Source organism: Petaurus breviceps, unplaced genomic scaffold (assembly GCF_028583685.1).
Source record: "Petaurus breviceps papuanus isolate PSGF00001 unplaced genomic scaffold, PetGlider_PUasm1.0 37, whole genome shotgun sequence".
In the NCBI taxonomy this organism is placed as follows: Eukaryota; Metazoa; Chordata; class Mammalia; order Diprotodontia; family Petauridae; genus Petaurus; species Petaurus breviceps.
The window spans coordinates 70,384,370-70,404,918 of NW_027186296.1; the positions used below are offsets into that span (position 1 = coordinate 70,384,370).

The 20,549-nt window shown below is 38.7% G+C and overlaps 1 long non-coding RNA gene across 1 annotated transcript in view; it reads right to left on the minus strand.

Moving 5' to 3' along the window:
• Positions 1–1,105: 1,105 nt before the first annotated feature.
• LOC138168610 (uncharacterized) overlaps positions 1,106–20,549 on the minus strand; it is a 38,734-nt gene continuing 19,290 nt past the window's right edge. The window contains exon 3 of the long non-coding RNA XR_011170156.1: positions 1,106–1,888. This is a non-coding gene — a long non-coding RNA (uncharacterized lncRNA). The remainder of the gene's footprint in view (positions 1,889–20,549) is intronic.

Consider the following 20,549-nt stretch of genomic DNA (forward strand, 5'->3'; position numbering starts at 1 on the left):
TGGTCTATGATTGTGATGGAATACTATTTCACTGTAAGAAATGGTAAGCTCATTGATTTTAGAAAAACATGGAAAGACTTGCATGAAAAAATGAAAAGGGAAATGAGCAGAACCAAGAGAAAACTGTACACAGTAACAGCAATATTGTTCAAAGAATACTTGTGAACAGTCAGGTTATCCTGAGTATTATGAATACTCAGATCAGCTACAAATGACCTATAAAGAAGATGTTATTCACATGCAGAGAAAGAACTGATAAATAGAAGTAAACATAGTATAATTTTACATATATAATACACATATTTGTGTCAGATGATAGCCTTCTGTAGGGCGGAAAGGGAAGGAGAAAGAAAATTGCACAGTAGAGAACAAAAGAAAACTTGGAAGGAAGCACAGAAAAGCTTAGTAGCTTTGAAAATGATGTATAGTATTTATTACATGGTTTTTCAAAAAAAAGTAAACAGTGAGAAATGGAAATTCATGGTTTTATGTTGAATCTGCTTTTTATGCTGTGCTGTGTACATGGAAACTTTTTTGGGTCTTTTTGTATTTAAGCTCAAAATGAATAAAAATTTTAAAAAGAAAAAATAAGAGGAGCCAAAAAAGCGAACGTTGACATATTTCTCTTTGATTATGGTCCTCCTTCCAAAGGAACTCTACAAATCCCTGTGTGCATACTTATTTTATTCATAAGTGAAGACAGTGATTGAGTCTTCCTCTCTCAGCACCCTAAGAATCAATAGATAGAGGAAGCATTTATTAAGCACTTAGTGTATATCAGGAACTGAGCTAAGCACTGGGGATAAACAAGACTGTCTCTACCCACCAGGAGTTTACACCATGAAGAGGAGGAAAGTACTTGCAGAGAGGGTGGCAAGTAGGAAGAAAGTAGAGATGGGAGTGAAGTGGGGCATTGCTGAGGCCCCTCCTGAAACATGAGTCTGGGCAGGCAGTTACCAGTCAAGAGAGTGAGGCCTCCAAGCAGAGGCTTCTCCAACATGGCACCTGGTGAGAAGGACTGTGTTCTGGGGCAGCGAAGTGGCTTAGTGAATCCTGGTCCTGGAGTCAGGAGGACCTGAGTTCAAATTTGGCCTCTGACACTTAACACTTACTAGCTGTGTGACCTTGGACAAGTCACTTAATCCCAATTGCCCTGCCTTACCCCCTCCAAAAAGCCCTACCCCTCAAAAAAGTCTGTGTTCTTCCTAGACAAGACTTTTTCTGGAAAAGTTCAGAAAAAAGGAGGTGGTAATGAAGCAGATGCATTGCCAAGGTCCTAACTCGGTGAACGATCAGACATGAGGAGTGAGGGAGAAAAAAGAATCAGCAATAACTCACTGCTCTCTTCTGTCCACCAGAGGAGGATTCTTGAGAAAGAATCATTACAGTTTATTGAAGAAAACCGTTTCTCTTCCTTACTCTCCACTAGAATCTTCATTTAGTTTTGGCATTTACAAAACTAACAAAGGAAAAAAATAATCCAAGTTGTAGTTGGGAATGTAAATTTGGTTGCCAGAAGAGGGAAAGAATATAGTAAATTTTGAATCAGCTTATAATGCTAGGTCTCCATTTCAATGAAAAGCATTTATTAAACACCTGCTGTATGCTAGGCACCATGTTTCTCTCTGGGAATATAAAGACAAAAATGAACAGTTCCTGTCTTCAAGTTTACTTTGGGGGTGGGGGTAGGGATCATTACTGCTGGAAACAACATGTATACAAACAATTAAGTACAAAATACATACAAAATAAATGAAAAGCAATTTGGGGGATGATGTCTGGGGGTATCTGGAAAGGTCTGGTGAAGGGGCTGGTCCTTAAACTGAGTCTAGAAAGGAGCTGAAGTTTCCATGAGGCAAATGTGAAATTCCAGACCAGGGGATGGTCCCTGTAAAGACAAAGAAGTGGGTTTGGGAGATTGTAGGATCATAGTTAGACCTAATCTAGTCAACCTTTCATTTTAAAGAGGAGGAAAGAGGTCTATAGAAATATCATGACTTGTCTAGGGTAATGCAAGTAGCAAAGAGTCAGGATTTGAACCCAGGCCCTTTAATTCCAAATCTAACACTCTGTCCACTCTAGTATGCTTTCTCTGACCTCTGTTTATAATGCCATCCTACATGTGTAGAGCATATTACCATTTTCACAGTACTATGCTTTCAATATCCCTCATCTCATTTGATTATCATGTAGCCCTGTATCTTATGGTATGGTATGTTCAGGGGGAGCTAAGGAATCATTTAGGCCTAGTCCCTAATATTATAGATGAAAAAAAACGTAGGATTTATTCAGGCAAATGAATGACTTGTCTAAGGCCAATATGCTGGTAAAGACTAGAAAAAACTAAGACTAGAATTCGGGCTCTTGATGCCCACACAAATGTTTTGTTTTGATTTGTTTTGTTTTTCTGACATGGCACAATAATCATAATCACCGGACAAAGAAAGAGTGAAAAAGCAATCTCCAGTTTTTCTTTTTTGTTTTTGTCTGTCTTTGCTGTATTTTTCCTTGCTTTAGTAACAAAGTGAGCCAATAAAAACAACATAAAGAAAACACTTGTTACATAAAATAAACTACTCTGATGACTACTATGTCTGTGATTTTGGACAAGAAAGTATAACTCTTCGAGCCTCAATTTCTCATTTGTCAAATGAGAAGTTTGGATTACATGGCCCAAGAGTTCTCTTCAAACTCTGAATCTTGATCTAGGGCCTTAACTCTTAACCAACAGCCAGGATTGGGCTTACTTGAGTCCCAGCTCCACTAATTTTTAGTTAAGTGACACTGGGCATGTCAAGGGTACCTCCCTCATCTGTAAGATGGGCATAAGACTCTTTGCTTCAAAAGGTGACTTTATAAAAATTTATAAAAGGTGAAGAAAGTGATTGTAAAGTGAAGTAAATGTGAGTGTAACAAATACTTACCAAGCAACTGCTATGTATACTATGTATGCTATGTATGCATCAACTTCAATCCATCCTCAATGTAGTTGTCAAAGTGATTTTCCTAAAAGTCAGGTCTAAACCTGACCCTCTCCTCAAAAAACCCCACTAGCTTCCTATTACTTCCAGAATCAAATGTAAATCCTCTGACATTTTAAAGTCCTTTGTAACCTGACCCCTTCCTACCTTTTCAGTTTTCTAACTTTCTTTCCAAATTCTCTATAGGAACCCTGGTCTTGTTGTTCTTCAAACAGAACACTGCCTCTCCCAGATGCGCCTATTCACTAGCTGTCTACTATTCCTGGAATGTTCTCTGTCTGTCTGTCTGTCTGTCTGCCTCTATGTCTGTCTGTCTGTCTCTCTACCTCAACCTCTTCCTTCAAGATTCATCTCAAGTCCTTCTTCTGCAGGAGACCTTTCCCAGTCTCCTCATCCATCCCCTTTCCTCCTGCCTTGTGCCCTTCCCCCGAGATCACCGTCCATTCCCGGTGCATGTATCTGCAATGTTTTCGGAATGTCGTCTCTTCCTGTTAGAACGTGAACCCTTTGAGAGCGGACACTTTGTTTTTGCCCTTCTTTTTATCTCCTAGCACTTGACCTCTCTGCAACCTGAGCCACTATCGGTCATCTTGACCTTTGTCTCATCACTGGACTCTAATGACTCTGGAAGAGAGCGAGAGAGGCTGATGACTTTGTACAGCTTTGCCCCACTTATCTAATTCATGTGCAAGTCAAGACATCCTGCTTGTGATGTCATTGGTCATCTTTGAGAATGAAGGACAAACAGCAGCAGCAGCAGCAGCACTTAGCATAATGCTTGGCACAGAATAAGCTTATCATAAACACTCATGTGGTGCAGTAGCTAGAGGACTGGGTCTGAAGTCAAGAAGACCTGAGTTCAAATCCATCCTCAGACACTTACTAGCTATGTGACCCATCACTTAATCTTGTTTGCCTTTGTTCCTCCATCTGTAAAAAGGGGATGATGATAGCACCTACCTCCTAGGGGTGTTGGGAGGATCACATGAGATAACAATTGCAAAGTACTTAGCAATTGTACTGGGACATAGTCAGCACTATCTAAATGTTAGCTATTGTTATTGCTGACTGATAGGCTGGGCCCTGCGGGGATTTTAAGAGAAATAAAAGCCTCTTTCCTTAATATATTTCTCTTACTGTTTTCCTTTTATGCTTACCTCATAGGGTTGTTATAAAGATAAAATGAGATAATATGTGTGAAGTGTCCAGCACATGGTAGATTCTTTAAAAATGCTTATTCTCCACCCCCACCCCATAGCTGAGGTAATTATGGCAGTTTTCATTTAGTTTTCTAGCACATTTTTGTCTCTATTGAAAATCTCTGGATTTTTGAGTTTCCCAGAGGTTTTCAGTGTTTTCTGATCAATGATGGCTATCTTCTCATTGACCTCTGTCTTTCCTTAACCACATGATACAGATGCTGTGTATTCTGGAAAAGGGGAGTTAAAATCATTTGGCTTTGGGAGGAAGAATCTTGCTTTAATAGCAAAGCAAATTCTCTGACAATTATCTCGTCTGTCTCAGTTTTGTAGCCAAATATCAGAGTCTTGGCTGGTTTTGAAGGGCAAATTCCTGTTCTCACAGAATGTAGCTTGCCATGTTTCCTTGTTTCTTGTAAAGAGCCTAGGAATCTGAGGCTTCCAAGAGATTCCCTTGCAGTAGGACTCCTTAACTTTACCTCACTTGGCTAAAAATATACAGTAAGATGATGGGTACCAAATATGGCTTCAAAGAGTTCAACTGATCAGCTGCAACTTCGCTCGTTTCTCTGAGGTGATAAGCAGGGAAATTTGGGGTCTAGGCCATCTACTCTTTACCACAGTGCCCTTCTAGGAGGTGTCTCCTTCCTCATTGGTAGAGAAAACTCCTTGGATGAGGAAACTTTCTTTGCCAATGCAGAATCTTAGAGAGTTGTCTAGAGCGCTAAGAGACTAAGTAACTTACCCAGGGTCATGTAGCTAGTAAATTTTTGAGGCCATATTTGAACTCAGGAATATGAGTCTTCCTGACTCTAGGATTGGAAGTCTGTCCACTGCACCATTTAACTTCCCCAATCTAAATCTTAGAAATGGATTTTTAGGTTTTGCATATGATGTGAGACCCTTAAGTACTATGATGATTTTAAAAAATCTTTTTTAATGTAATACCACACATTATTCAAATGACTCAGGGATGGGTGATGGTTATAAACATATGAGACGTTTAATGTTTATTGTTTGTTGAATTACCACAGTGTAATAGTAGCCCTGGACCTGGAGTAAGGAAGACTGATGATTTCAGAGAACTAATTCAAATTTAGCCTCAAATATTTATAGCTGTGTGACCCTGAGAAAATCACTTAGCTTTTGTCTTCCTCGGTATCTTCATCTGTAAAATGGGAATAATAATAGTGCCTACCTTACATGGCTTTTTATGAAGATTGGATAAGATAATATTTGTAAAATGTTTTGCAAACTTTAAGGCACTATATAAATGCTATCATCATCATTATTTTTATAGACCTTTCAAATGGAATTATGTAAATTGATCACAGAATTATAATTCTTGATCTGGTTGGGACCTCTTGACTGCTACATTTTCATATTAGTCTGAAATTAACAGATGTAGATCTGTCAACCTAAATCTTAGATATGGATTTTTAGGCTTTGGGTATAGTAGGAGACCATAGAGTAATGTAATACATTTAAATTCTTTTTCAAACATAACACCTGAATTTTTACAAGTGACACAGAATCCAAAGGCATATATAAGCAGCCTCTAGGATATTAGATGTTCTTTGTTTATTGAATTGCCAATAATGTTGTTGCTGTTTGTCCTTTGTTCTTGAACAGGACCATGACATCTGGGAGGTGATACATGACATGCAAGTGAGTTGGATTTAAGTGGAGAGCTGTTCAAGGTCACCAGCCTCATCTTTTCCTCTGGAGCCATCAGGGTTCAGTGGCAAGATACAGATCAGGACGACTGGAGATGGCTCCTGCCAATAAAGACTTGCATAGAAGAATCAGCTTAAAAGACATCAAAGAATATATGGCTAGAAATTGAGGTTGGTTAGTTAATGTATCAAGAGTAGGGGATCACCCAGAGCTAGCCTGAGTGCTTTGTTAGCATCTGAAGAAGATTATAAGAACACTTTTGACAGTTCTTCTACAATGGATTTATGAAAAAGATGCGGGCAAGAGCTGCACAGAATAGAAGGTGTAGACAGGTTGTAGTCACCACCAGGGGAGGGAGTATCAAAGTAATGGGAAGCATGGAACTATTCAATATCAGAACAGATGATCACTTTTTGGTTACATTGAAGGGAAGAATTATGTCCTCATCTGAGTTGGATGTATGAACTCAGGAGTCCCTTCTAAGTCCAGCACTTAGCACAGTGCCTGAAATGTAGGAATTTAATAGCTGTTTATCGATTGATTCTAAGAGATGATGTGATTCTGGGATTAGATGCCCTCTAAAGTCCCATACACCTGAGCTCCAACTCTATGATTCTAGGAGAATAATTACCATGAAATATGGAAGATTCCACTTGACCAAAGTTTCTTCTATAGCATCATGAAGAAATGAGCTCACATCTGAGTTGTGCTAGAAAGCAAATGGAGATCCAAAAAGATTCCATTGGAGTTCTGGAAATTAACTAAACCTGTCATATCACCCTGCTGACTCCTACTGAGTTTTCAGTCTACTAGAACTCCAATGTGGAAGCGACTAGCTGGTTCAGTGGGTAGAGTGCTGGGCTTGGAGTCAGAAAGACCTGAGTTCAAATGTGACTTTAGACATGTAATAGCTGAGTGAACTTTTTGCCCTACTGAACTGGAGAGGGAAATGGCAAACCACTTTAGTATCTTTGCTAAGAAAACCCCATGGACACTATGGTCCCTGGGGTTATGAAGAGTTGGACATAACTGAATAACAACAAAAAAGAACCCCAGTGAGATGTTTTTCAAACTTTATTCTAGCCACACCTCTCCCATCTTGATAAAGTGTTTCCTGATTTCCTCTAGCTGCCAGTGCCTTTTCCCCAAATTACCTCAAATTAAAAAAAAATACCTATATATGTATATGTTGTTCAAAAGCTCTCCAATAGAATGTAAGCTCCTTGAAATCTAAGCCCATATACTTTCCATCTATGAGACCCTGGGCAAGTCACTTAACATTTTTCTGTCTCTGTTTCCTCATCTATAAAATATGGATAATACTAGCACCTATCTCCCAAGGTTGTTGTGAAGATCAAATGAAATAATATCTATAAAGTAATCTGTAAACCATAAAGCATTTTTTAAAGGCTAACTGTTTATTACTAATTAATTGACTAAGGAAGTAGAGAGAGTAGGTGGAAGGGCATAGAAAGAAATGGTCCTAGGATACAGAATAGATGCAAAGGATTATAGAATATCAAATTGGAAGGAAACTAAGTAATTATGTAGTCAAACTCAATTGTAAACAAGAACAGACTATTGTACATTGTACATTCTGCAAACTGTACAAGTCATTATCCAGCCTCCTCGAAGATTGGCAATGATGGTAAGCTCATTACATTCCATTGCAGCCCTTCCCACTTTTGGACAAATCAAATCATTAGGAAAATTTTCATTATATCAAGCCAAGATAGAGCTAATTCCTCTTCATTGTTCTTAGTTCTATCTTCTCCGGCCAAGGAAAATAAATCTAATAAGTCTTTCACATGACAGCTCTTTGACTGCTTCAAGACACCTAGCATGACCTCCCCAACCCCACTTGTATCCTCCAAGATTCTCTTCTCCAGGCTAATTATCTCTCCTACTTACCATCTAGAACCCCCTCAACATCCTGGCAACTCTCTTCTGGCTATGATCCAATTTGCCAATGATCGTCCTAACACTGGGCATCTCGGACTGAACATGAGAGTGCAGATATGACCCAACCAGGACAAAAAATTAGCAAGATGATGATAACCATCCTTCTGGACATGATGCCTGTCCTCACAGAATTCCACCACATTTTTGACTGCTATGTCACGCTATACTAATAATGCATTATAGTAAAACCTGGAAATCTTCCCCACTCCCCATCACACACTGCTCTCTATGTCTCAAACTACTCTATACTTTGATATGTATATTTGTACCCAAGTGTAGGGTTTTGTCCTTATCTCTATCCAATGTCATCTTATTAAATTCAGCCATTGTTCCAGCCATTTGGGAAATTTGGGCATTTTGTTAACTTTGCTGTTCAATTAATAACAATAGCCAGCATTGGCTATTGTACTATCATACAGCAAGATTTGCAAAGTACTTTACAAATATCATCTCATTTAATCCTCAAAACAATCCTAAGAGATTGAAGCTGTTACGATCTCTAGAACTGAAGGAAACTGAATACACAATATACACAAATACTGAAACTGAAGGAAAACTGAAGTTAAGAGAGGTTAAGTGACTTGTTCAGAGTCACATAGCTAGTAAATGTCCGAGGTCATATTTGAACTCGTCTTACTGACTCCTTCTCTAGTACTCTATCCTATGTGTCACCCAGCTGCTTCCATTCAAATCAATAAACATTTATGAAGTGTTGTTATATTCGAAGTACTAGGAATATGAAGATAAAAAACAGTCCCTGTTCTTAGGAAAATTCAGTTCTTCTAGGGATGGCATAAGAATATGTAAATTATTATAAAACATACACTTATGTTGTTACACTTATTTTTAGGGGTGGCATAAGGATTATGTAAATTACTATAAAATATACTTTTAATTGCTGTATTTTAGTTATTGGTTATATCCTACCAAACCTCAAAGATACCTATGAAATCACAAATATCTCCTTATGCTAAGAACTCTAGGTTGTTTTCTTTCTTCATTTGAGGCCATGAGTATTATTATTTCTCTTCTTGTGGATATTATCTTCTGTAAATTACTGGTTATCTCTACTGTTATTCTACTTCCCATGTTATATTCCTTTCTCTTCATGGAATGTGTGACTTGGTGAGCAATACATATCATCCCTTCTCTACCGTTGCCAGTTTAAATACCTTTTGTTTTGTTTACCTGCATGTCTGCAGGAAAATATATCATTTTTAGCCACCTTTAGATCTACTCCATCCTTGGTCAGGACCATGACATTCCTGTATCTGAAGGTCTAGTGCAGAAATTCAAATCCTCTTTTCAAGTACTACCTACTTGAGAAGTTGTTTATTTCAATAAATGTCAGCTCCTTGAGGGCAGGAACTGTTTCATTTTTGTCTTTGTATTATCAAGGTCAAGAAAGCATCGTGCCTGGTACTAGTAGGTACTTAATTTGTGGATTGAATAATGAGTTCCATATTTCCCTTTTCATTTTGGTCACTTACTTTTAAGCAGAAGACAAGATGAAAGCACCCTTCAAGTCTTTACTTCCCCTCCCAGAATATTACAACCTCTAGAGATGTGTTCTATGTTTCTTCTGGTGGTATCCTTTGCCCCCAACATGAATAAGCAAAAGTTGAAAATCATAGTCAGAATTGATCAGTTTTAGTAGGTTAGTTACCATGATCTTGATCAGGTGAACTCAATCTTATTGTCACAAACTTTTTTTTTAAAAGAATATTTTTATAAGCATATTTCAATATAAGTGGTTACCCCTGTAAATCTTACGCTTTATTTTATGCATTTAAAAACATTTTTCTGAGAAGGCTTTTACCAGACTTCCAAAGGGGACTGTGATAAAAAGAAGGTTAAGAATCTTTGTCCTAAACAGGCTCCACAGGAAGACAGTCTATCTTCTGATGGTTCAGGGCAGGATGACCTCTCTTCTCCTCTTTTGCTAGTCACCAAACACAACTAACTCATTTTGTCTCCCTTTCACCATTACTGTCTTCTCTTCTGGACCTATTTATGAATGTTTGTGATCATTCTACAGAGTATGAGAAGCTGCCTCCTTTTCCTCCTCATACTCTCCTCTTCTTCCTCCTCTTCTACAGAAAATACAGTTCTTTCTTTATAGGAAGGTCCTTGAACTTATTCTCTGATTTCAGTGATTCAGGGGTCCTTCTTCCCTTCCTTATCTCTAGGACATTTGGATCACTCTCTGGCTCCTTACATCCTTTTTCTTCTTTCTTTTCCTTTTAAAACAATTCTTTAATTCTTTCAAGGACGGCTTTGTTTTCCCCGATAAACCAGTGGAAGGGCATATCTGCAGCCCTTTCATCTTGTCCTCTGGCAGTGAAACAAACAGGCATTTTGTATATACTAATTGGATTTGAAAGAATCTTTGGTACCACACAGTACCCCTAGGATATTGGACTCTTTCCCTTCCTCACTGTGTCTACTGAAACTGAGCTCTTCAATTCTCTTTGGAGATTTCTGTTAACTCTTACTGCTAAGTGCTGGAGACAGTGTTTTCTATAACAAAAGCATTGAACCTGAGGACTTCCTAAGTAAGGGTGTTTTAGAACAGTGGTCCTGCTTTTCTTGAGCTTATCCATGTGCATTTCACTTGTAATTAGTAGATTCATGCAGAGGTCCTTAACATTTTTTTAAACATCATTTAAACTCCCTTTGGCAGTTTGATGAAGCCTACAGACCCTTAAATAATTGAAGGACATGTTAAATTTCATGTTGTTGTTGAGTTGTTTCAGTCTTGTCCAACTCTTTTGTGACCCCATTTAAGGTTGTCTTGACAAAGATACTGGAGTGATTTGCCATTTCCTTCTCCAGCTCATTTTACAGATAGGGAGACTGAGGCAAACAGGATTAAGCAGCTTACCCAGGGTCAGTTATTTGCCCAGCTAGTAAGCATCTGATGCTAGATTTGAACTCATAGATTTGAGTCTTCCTGACTCCAGGTTCCATACTCTTATTCATTGTACCACCTAGATGCCCTAAATTTCATATAGCAGTTAGTAAAAATTAACATGTATTTTTTTCTCCACAAAGTTTCCATGAAATCCACACATGGACCTCTTAGGAGTGGGGATGGGATCTGTGAACATCAGGTTAAGAAACCTGTCCTAATGCAAACAGGATCCGTGTTCATCTTTGACTCTCAAAATCATTTGAAGAAATTATACTTCTAGTCATTTCTTTTTCCTTTTTGCTTTTTGGAGGGCAATTGGGGTTAAGGGACTTGCTTAAAGTCACATGGCTAGTAAGTGTGTCAAGCGTCTGCGACTGGATTTGAACTCAGGTCTTCCTGACTCTAGGGCTGGTGCTCTATTCACTGCACCACCTACCTGCCCCTTCTAGTCATTTCTTTACCTCTTATTTATTTTATCTCGTCTTCTCCATCTTGCTTCCTGTTAGTACTACTGTCTTCTATCTATGTTTGAGGATGTAGATTCAAACCATACTTGAGAGAACAGGTAGTGAATCAACAGCCAGCCAGTCCACAACCATTTATTAAATGCCTGCTATGTGCCAGGTATTGTGGTAAGTGCTGGTGATATAAAGGCAAAAGCAAAAAAACCAAAACAAAACAAAACCCAACCCAACCAACCAAACAAACAAATGAAAAAACAGTCCCTGCTCTCAAGGAGTTCGAAGTCTAATGAGGGGGACAACACGCAAACAGTTAGGAATAAGCAAGCTACACACAGGAATAGGTTGGAGATAATCAACAGAGGGAAGGAATAAGAGTCAAGGGGGATCAGGAAGAGATGTTCTTGTATAAAATGGGATTGTAGTTGGGATTTGAAATGGAAAACCATGGATTCTTGCATCTGTTTTGTTTTAACAAATCTTATAGAGTTAAGGCAGCTAGGTGGTGCAGTGGATAGGCCTGGAGTCAGGAAGACCTGAATTTAAATTTGGCCTCAGCAACTTACTAGCTGTGTGACTCTGGGCAAGTCACTTAACCCTGTTTGCTTCAGGTGCTTCATCTATATACTGAATTGGAGAAAGAAATGACAAACTACTCCAGCATCTTTGCCAAGAAAACCCCAAATAGGGTCATGAAGAGTCAGCCATGACTAAAAAGACTGAACAACGACTGAAAGAGATTGCACAGGCCATGTAGTCCAGGGACTTTTTAAATCTTTTTTGTGTCACAGATTCTATCCAAAATCTGGTCTATAACCCACTTCTTAAAGTCATGTGTTTAAATGAAAAAAATAAAATATATTGGATTACAAAGGGAGTCAATTATGTTGAAATACTATTATCAAAATATTAAAAAAAAATAAGTTAATGGCTCCTAGGTTAACTAGTTCAACTAGTTCATCTTGAAGAAAAGGAAGGTAAAGCTCAGAGAAGTAAGTAGTCAAAGAATACACATGTGGTGATGAATATAGAATTAAAAAACAATTGTGTTAGCTCTATTTTTAAATTAAATTTTTAGTTTACATCATTCATTTCCACAAAATTTTGAGTTACAAATTCTCTTCCTGTCTTTCCCTTACCCACTACCCCAAAACAGTGATCCCATGGTATACCCCCTCCCCCAATCTGCTCTCTCCTATATCCTCCCTCATCCCCCCTCCAGCTTTCCAGTAGGAAAAGATGGATCTCTGTACCCCAGTGCCTATATATATTATTTCCCAGTTGCATGTAAAAAATTTTTATATTTTTTAAACATTTTATTTTAAATCTTTGAATTCCAGATTCATTCTCTTCCTCCCTTGTCACCCACCCTTACTGGGAAGATAAGCAATTCAATATAGGTTGTACATGTGTAGCTATGCAAAACATTTTCATAGTGGATATATTGTAAAAGACTGACTATGTTTCCCTCCCTCCTATCCCACTTTCCACTTGTTCTATTATCTACTTAGATTCTGTCCCTTTTCAAAAGTGGGTGCTTCCAACTTTCCTCCCCACCAGCCTGCCCTCCCTTCCATCATCTCCTCTCTCATTCTCTTCCCCCCTACTCTCCTGTAGGGTAAGATACCCTATCTAGTGTACATGTCATTCCCTCCTGTAATGGTGATGTAATTTTGAATTTGAAGATCCCTTTGTGTTGGCAAAGGTAGCAGGTACTTAACACTCAGTAACTGATCAAGCCTCTGTTGGGGAAACAGAAGGTATGAACTCCTGTCTCCTGTTGCTGACATAACAAGAAGGGGTTGGCTGAAACAGGAAGTAGCTAATGCTGTGTATATAAGAAAGCCCCAGAGAAGCATAGCCAGAATTTCTTGGGACCAGCATCTGGTGGCAGAGCAGCTACAGAAGAGAGAATGGAGAACTGAGCCAGAATTTCCTGAAAACTTGTGGTGGTGGAGCTTTTTCTGAATAGGAGCCCAGGATCCCAGAGCCCAGAGCCAGCAGCTAGGAGCCAGGAGCCCAGGTGACTGAGGAAGCATGACTGGGATGCTGAGACTTTGTCTGTGGCTTGGTTGAGTCTTGAATTCCCTGGATCAGAAATGGTGAAGGATCTGACATGGACTAGACCCTGTGAACTTCAGTGTGGAGCAGGACCTGCCCAGAGAGCTGGACAAGGAACTGGGAGCTGTCTGCCATTGAACCCAGGTGACAGTCTGGTGAATCCAGGTAGAATCTGGGACCATGGAAGGGGATCCAGGGAATCTGAGAACAGGCCCCAAGTCAAGATGAAAAGACCCCTCCCTGGGTGCTGAGTAATAATGAAATTGTAGTTTACTAGTGACCTAGGGATGGAGAGGTTTCTGTATGATACTTAGTAATTGATTGCTGAACAAAGGACTGATTGAGTTAACTTAGTTACCCCATGAGTGGAAGACTTTGACTTTGAAACTATGTTGTGACGATTATATTGTGATTTTATGTGATAAGTTGTAATATTATGAATGCTGTACTTTGATTTTCTGTGAAAGTTTTGCTTTGATTTGTTATGGAATAAATGGAGTGATCACTATACTGTGTAATCAGAACCTTAAAAGCTGTTCAGAGTAGTATTCTTCTGGAAAGCTTCTGTGCATGGCATTACACATCCCTAGGCTGAATTCAATGAGAATAAGGTTGACTCATTCCCTTTTGCCTTCCTGTTCTTCCCTTCCATTGTAACCCTCATCCCTTGCCTCTTCTATGTGAGATAATTTTCCCCATTCTGTCTCTCCCCATCACCTCTCATTATATTTCTCTCTCACCTCTCAGTTTCACCTTTTAAGTATCATCATTTCCTATTCAATTGGTACTGTGCCCTCTGTCTATGTATACTTGTACATATATACACACACTCACATATGTATTCATATGCCCATATACCCTCCTATATATGTATGTATCTGTGTGTGCGTATATACATATACATACACACATTTATATTTCCCTTCAACTATTTTCATACTGAGAAGTTTCATAAGTTACAATGATCATTTTTCCATGTAGAGATGTAAATAGTTTAACTTTGATAAGTTCCTTATGATTTCTTTTCCCTTTTTACCTTCTCATGCTTCTCTTGCTTCTTGAATCTGAATGTCAAATTTTCTATTCAACACTGGTTAATGCTTGAAAGTCCTCTATTTCATTGAATGACCAAATTTCATTTCCCCCTGAAACATGATACTCAGTTTTGCTGGGTAGATGATTTTTGGTTTTAATCCCAGCTCCTTTGACCTCTGCAATATCATATTCCATGTCCTTTGATCCCTCAGTGTAGAAGCTGCCAGATCCTGTGTTATCCTGATTGTGTTTCTACAATATTCAAATTGTTTCTTCTTAGCTGCTTGTAATATTTTCTTCTTGATCTGGGAACTCTGCAACCTGGATATAATATTCATAGGAGTTTTCTTTTTGGGATCTTTTCCAAGAGGTGATTGGTGGATTCTTTCAACCTCTATTTTGCTCTCTGGTTCTAAAACATCAGGGAAATTTTCCTTGAGAATTTCTTGAAGGATGATTTCTAGGTTCTTTTTTTGATCATGGCTTTCAGTTAGTCCAATAATTTTAAAATTATCTCTCCTGGATCTGTTTTCCAGTTCAGTGGCTTTTCCAGTGAGATATTTCACATTTCCTTCTCTTTTTTTTTCATTTGTTTGGATCTGTTTAATAGTGTCTTGTTTTCTCATAAAGCCACTAGCTTCCATTTTCTCCAATCTAATTCTGAAGGAATGATTCTCCTCAGTGAGCTTTTGAGATTCTTTTTCCATCTGGCAAATTCAGATTTTTAAGGCATTCTTCTCCTCACTGGCTTTTTGAGCCTCTTTTGCCATTTTAGTTAGTCTATTTTTAAGGTGTTGCTTTCTTCAGTCAGATTGTTGAATCTCTTTTCATTATTTTCTTGCATCATTCTCATTTTCCTTCCCAATTTTTCCTCCACTTCTCTTATTTGGTTTTCAAAATCCTTCTTAATCTCCTTTATGGCCTGTAACCAGTTCATATTTTTCTTGGAAGCTTTTTGTGCAGGAGTTCCAACTTTGTTGTCTTCCTCCTGTTCCATGCTTTGATCCTTTTTGTCACTCCCCCCCCACCAAAGAATCCAAAGCTGGATTGCTGTGCTTGCTTTGCTTCCTTTGCTTGCTCATGTTGCCACTCAATTACTTGACTTTTGAGCTCTTTGTCACAGTAAAACTCTTCTTCCAGAGATGAGAGCTTTGTCCCAGATCACTGGGATTTTCACAGCTGTTGGAGGTATTAGTTGGCTGCCCTCTCAGAAGCCCCCACTGGCTCTGGAATCTGGTCATGCATCCCAGGACCTCCACCCTAGACAGCCATCAAAATCCAAGTAGTTTAAATCAAGAGAGATTACCCCTCAGGATGGTTTCTTGGTTCCCCTACAATCTGCAAGCCAGGAGCTCTGAAGCAGCCACACCACTGCACCTCAGCCACTTCTCCCTCTGGGGGCAGAGGCCAGACTGCACTCCCATACCCCCTGATCCCACAAAGTCCACATTGACCTCTCACTTTGTCTTTGGCATTTATGTGTTGATATTTCTGGAAACCACCACAGCTACTGGTGATCCACTCTCCTGAGGTCTGCTCCTGCTGGGGCTGGTAGGGGTGCCCTGAGGCTAAAACCCCAGGCTCACCAGGCCTGGGCTCTGCTCTCAGTGGGTTGCAATGGACCCTTCCTGTCCACCTGCCAGGCTGCCTTCAGTGAGAGGCTTGTTTCTCTCTGTCACTTTGTGGGTTCTGTATCCCTAAAGTTTGTTTAGAGTAATTTTTTATAGGTATTTGAGGTGGTTATGGAGGGAGCATATGGAGTTTTCCTGCTTCTACACCACCATCTTGGCTCCACCCCCCCAATTCTGCTAACTCTTTTTTTTCCTGCCTTTTGGAAGGCAATTGGGGGTTAAGTAACTTGCCCAAGGTTACATGGCTGGTTTTTTTATGTGGGTGTTAAGTGTCTAAGGCCAGAGCTGAACTCGGGTCCTCCTGACTCCGGAGCCGGTGCTTTACTCACTGCGCCACCTAGCAGCCCATTTATGCTAACTCAATCCATTTCATGAAACTATTTATTAACACTTATATTGTATTTCAAGGTTTGAAATATATTTCTTATATATATATTATCTTCCTTGATCCTCACAACCACTCTCTTATGAGGCTACTTGCTATTTTATGCATGAGGAAATTAGTTCAGAAGGACTAATTGATTTGGTCAGGGTCACACTGCTAACGAGTATCTGAGATGGAATTTAAACTCAAGTTTTCTTGACTCTAAGACCAATGCTTTACTATATCATATTATTGGGATTTGAATTCAGAACTGGAATAATTTGTTAACTCATTTTTTCTTATTAACTTTGGCCACAAAAATAACCATTCACTTTCTGATTTGGCTATTTTAGTGAATCCCACTTTTACATGACTCTTTAATTATTTCTTTTTCCAAATTAGTTCACTTTTGTCCTGTGAAACAAAACCAAAACAAAACAAAACAAAAAAAAAAGAACCCAAAAATCTCATTTGGGTTTTGATAAATAAATAATAAACTTTTTATTTCCTTGAAAGAACAACAAATAATATTTTGAGTGGCATTCTGTGGTAATAGGCTTTGAGCTTCAACTTTTTTGAACCAAGCTATACTCTAGGAGTCAATCATTTGATCAGGATAAAGTCAAGTGCCTCTTAGAAGTTAGCCACTTGAGAAGCCCACTATGGTCCAGTTACCTCATAGAAGAGAAATAAATTGGTAGTGATTATTATCAAACATACCAAGTCATGGTTGTAAAGTTCATAATCAGCTCAACTTTAACTAAATAGTGTGAATTGTTTAAAATAGTTCAATACTCAAGCTTTCATTGGTATGGGTTATGAACTCTTTATTTTTCTCCCTCTATACTTTCTCCCTTGAAGATCTGTTTGTATGATTTCATTTATTATCTTTATAATATAATTCCTAAATTATACATCTATATATCTAGCCCTAAACTCTCTCATTAACTCTAGTCTCAACATTTCTAATTTCTTGCTAGACAACTCTTCTTGGAAGCATCTGAAGCTCAAAATGTTACCAAAGAACTCATTATTTTCTTTCATAAATGTCCTAATGTCCTCCAGACTTCTCTATTCCTGCTGAGGGTACCACCACCCTCCCAAACACCCAAGTGTGAAATTTCAAAATCATCCTTGGCTCTTCTTTCTCCCCTTAGATCCTCAAAATCTAATTGGTCCTCAAGTCCTCTCAGTCAGTTTGATGTCCTTATTATCTTTCCTATGTAGCCCCTTCTCTCCACACATACTATATCGTGATTCTTGCTCTCATTTTTAGATTATTAGAATGGCCTCCACATTAGTCTCTTGACCTCAGATCTCTCCTCTCTCCAACTCATCTTTAAGAAAGCTACCCAAATAACCTTCCTAAGGTCCAGGTTCGACTAGGTCATCCCACTGTTCAAAAGTCTTTCTAGCTCTGTATTGACTCTAGAATAAAACACACATTTCGTAGTCTGGTATTTAAGTCCTCCAAAATTTAGCTTCTGACTTTCAGTCTGATTTCATAATACTTTCCTTCTCAAACTTTATGCCCCGCCCAAATTCAACATTTGTCTGACATTTTGAGAGCAAATCATGCAGCAAACCTCATGCTGCTCTCTGATCTAGTAGCCAATATAATTATAACAATAGCCTAGACTTATGTAGAACTTTGTTCTTATAAAAGATTTTCACATGCATTATTTCATTTGTGCCTCACATTAATCCTATGTGGAAGATGTTCCAAACTGTTATCTCTATTTCACAGATGAGAATGGTGAGACTTAAAAAGATGAAGTAACTTTCCTAGTTAGGAAATATCAGAACTAGGATTAAAACCTGAGTCACTTGACTTTTGTTGTGGTTGTTGAGTTGTTTCAGACTCTTCATGACTGCATTTGGGGCTTTCTTGGCAAAGATGCTGGAGTGGTTTGTCATTTCCTTCTCCAGCTCATTTTACAGATGAGGAACTGAAGCAAATAGGGTTAAGTGCATTGCCTGGGGCCACACAGCTAGCAAGTGTCTGAAGCCAGGTTTGAACTCAGGAAGAGGAGTCTTGACTCCAAGCCCAGTCCTTTATCCCCTGTGCCACCTAGCTGCCCTTTCTGTAGTACTTTTCTCTCTGTCAGGTGGCCTCTTAGAAGGCTGGCAAATATCCAACAAGAGCCTGTAGTCATACCAAAAATGCTATTTTTTTCCAGTCATGCTCTGCAAATAATAGATGCTTAGTCATTTCTTGCTATATTGAACTCAAGCAACCAAAAGCGTTAAAAGTGAAAATGTCACTAATTCCACCCTTTGTTTCTTCCACCTTTTTTCTTTTCGTAAAAAACAAAACAAAACAAAAACAAAACCCAACATAAAATGCTAAGGAAGAATAAGTATTTAAAATAATTTGAATATAGGAAAATGATAACCTGTTCCATTTGTAGAATATTCTACAGTTTATAGAATATTTTCATATCCATTATTTTAGGAAAACAAAGGAAAATATTTCATGAATATATGCACACATACATATTACCCATTCTCCTTCATGATGTTTCCCAGGGGACCATGAAATGTTTCCTGCTTCATAAGCAGGAAAAGGCTACAAATGTGAAATATTGTATATGAGGATTAGGCAAAGTCCCAAATGAGGGGTTTTTTTTTTTGGTGGGAAAATATTGGTACTAATGTCAAATCAAATTTCCCTGAATATGCTGGCATGTTGGTATGTGTGTTTTATTTTATAGATGCCAGTCTTCATTACTTGGCCCCTCACCTTGCTTGATTTTGGGAAGGCACCATACTTGGGGCTTTGCTCTACCCTTTCTCCTGGCCATCTTAGTCCTTATTGCTTTGATTAACATCTCATTTGCAAATAATAAGTCATGGACACTCCTTTATTCCCAACACCCAGCAAGAGTCCAGCCTTTCACCTTGAATTGAACAGGACCATGAGTACCTGTGCTCCTTCACTTTTCAATGTACACTTAGAAATACAAAGAACATGGGCTGGGTCTACCAATACACCATGGAGGAACATTCCCATTGACTCCTTCCCTTCTTCTAAGGCAATAGCTCTTAGCCTTGAATCTGAAAACTTTAAAAAAAAATGCAGCATTATTATTTTATATACTTAAAAACATAATTTTGAGAAGGGGTCCATAGGCTTCACCAGACAGCCAAAGGAATCCATTCCACAAGTAAAAATTAAGAACCCCTTCTCCAAATTTAGGGCAAGAGCCAATGGTGTGTTTGCATACCCAGGCCATGTCCAATGCCTATGTAAGCACCCACATAAAATTCAGTCACTAGGAGCTGATACTTCAATGAATCACAGAATGGCAATTTTCAAGAGAACCTCAAATATCACCTAATTCTAGGATCATAGAGCCAGAGTTGACAAGAATCTTAGAAATCTTCTTTTCTGACTCCCCTCATTTTTTGTAATTGAGGAAATTGAAGCCAAGAGAATTTAAGTGATAGTGGATGACGGAGCCATGCATCAATCCTGGATTCTCTGAGTCCAGATCCAGTTGTCTTTCCATTGTGTTATATTGCCTCTCATCCCTCTCTTTTCACAGATGAAGAAAGTATCTCTCGGAGATGTGTAGTGAAGTGGACTCAGTCCCATTCTTCACCTGCTAGTTCAGTGCCTTCCTCTACAACATAAGTATATTTCCATTAACTACCATCCTTTAGGATTCTGTAAATTCACCAATCAGAAAGCAGCTGCTCTTAGATGTTCTTTTTTAAAGTAGTTTCAGTTTTGGAGTCAAAGGTTCTCCCTTTCACAGTGGGACAAATGCTTTGTGTTTTTTATCCTGGCAGACCTTAGCTAGTGTTACTCAGAGTACATCTGATCTGGGAAGCTAACATACACCAGCAGGACAATCCTGGCACTGTATACATTCTAACTCTCTGAGGTCATTCCCATTGCAGATGAGGAAGGAAAATTTTCTTATGACTTGCTTTTTCTAAAACATAAAAAATACACAGGCTAAGGAGAAGAGTCCTATGGATGCTGTCAGTTTTAGCAATATTTATGGTACCAAATAAACCAGTTGCTGCATGGGAGACTTTTTTATTTTTAATACTACCTACCCCCTATAACTCATTCTTTGTTATATTTTCAGATGAAAGTGGAACTAAATGAAAGGTACCGCAAATATTTGGGATCATTACAGCATTTGTAATGCAGAATGGTCATTGGAGAGAGAGACACACACAGAAAGAGAGAGAGAGAGAGAGAGAGAGAGAGAGAGAGAGAGAGAGAGAGAGAGAGAGACAGAGACAGAGA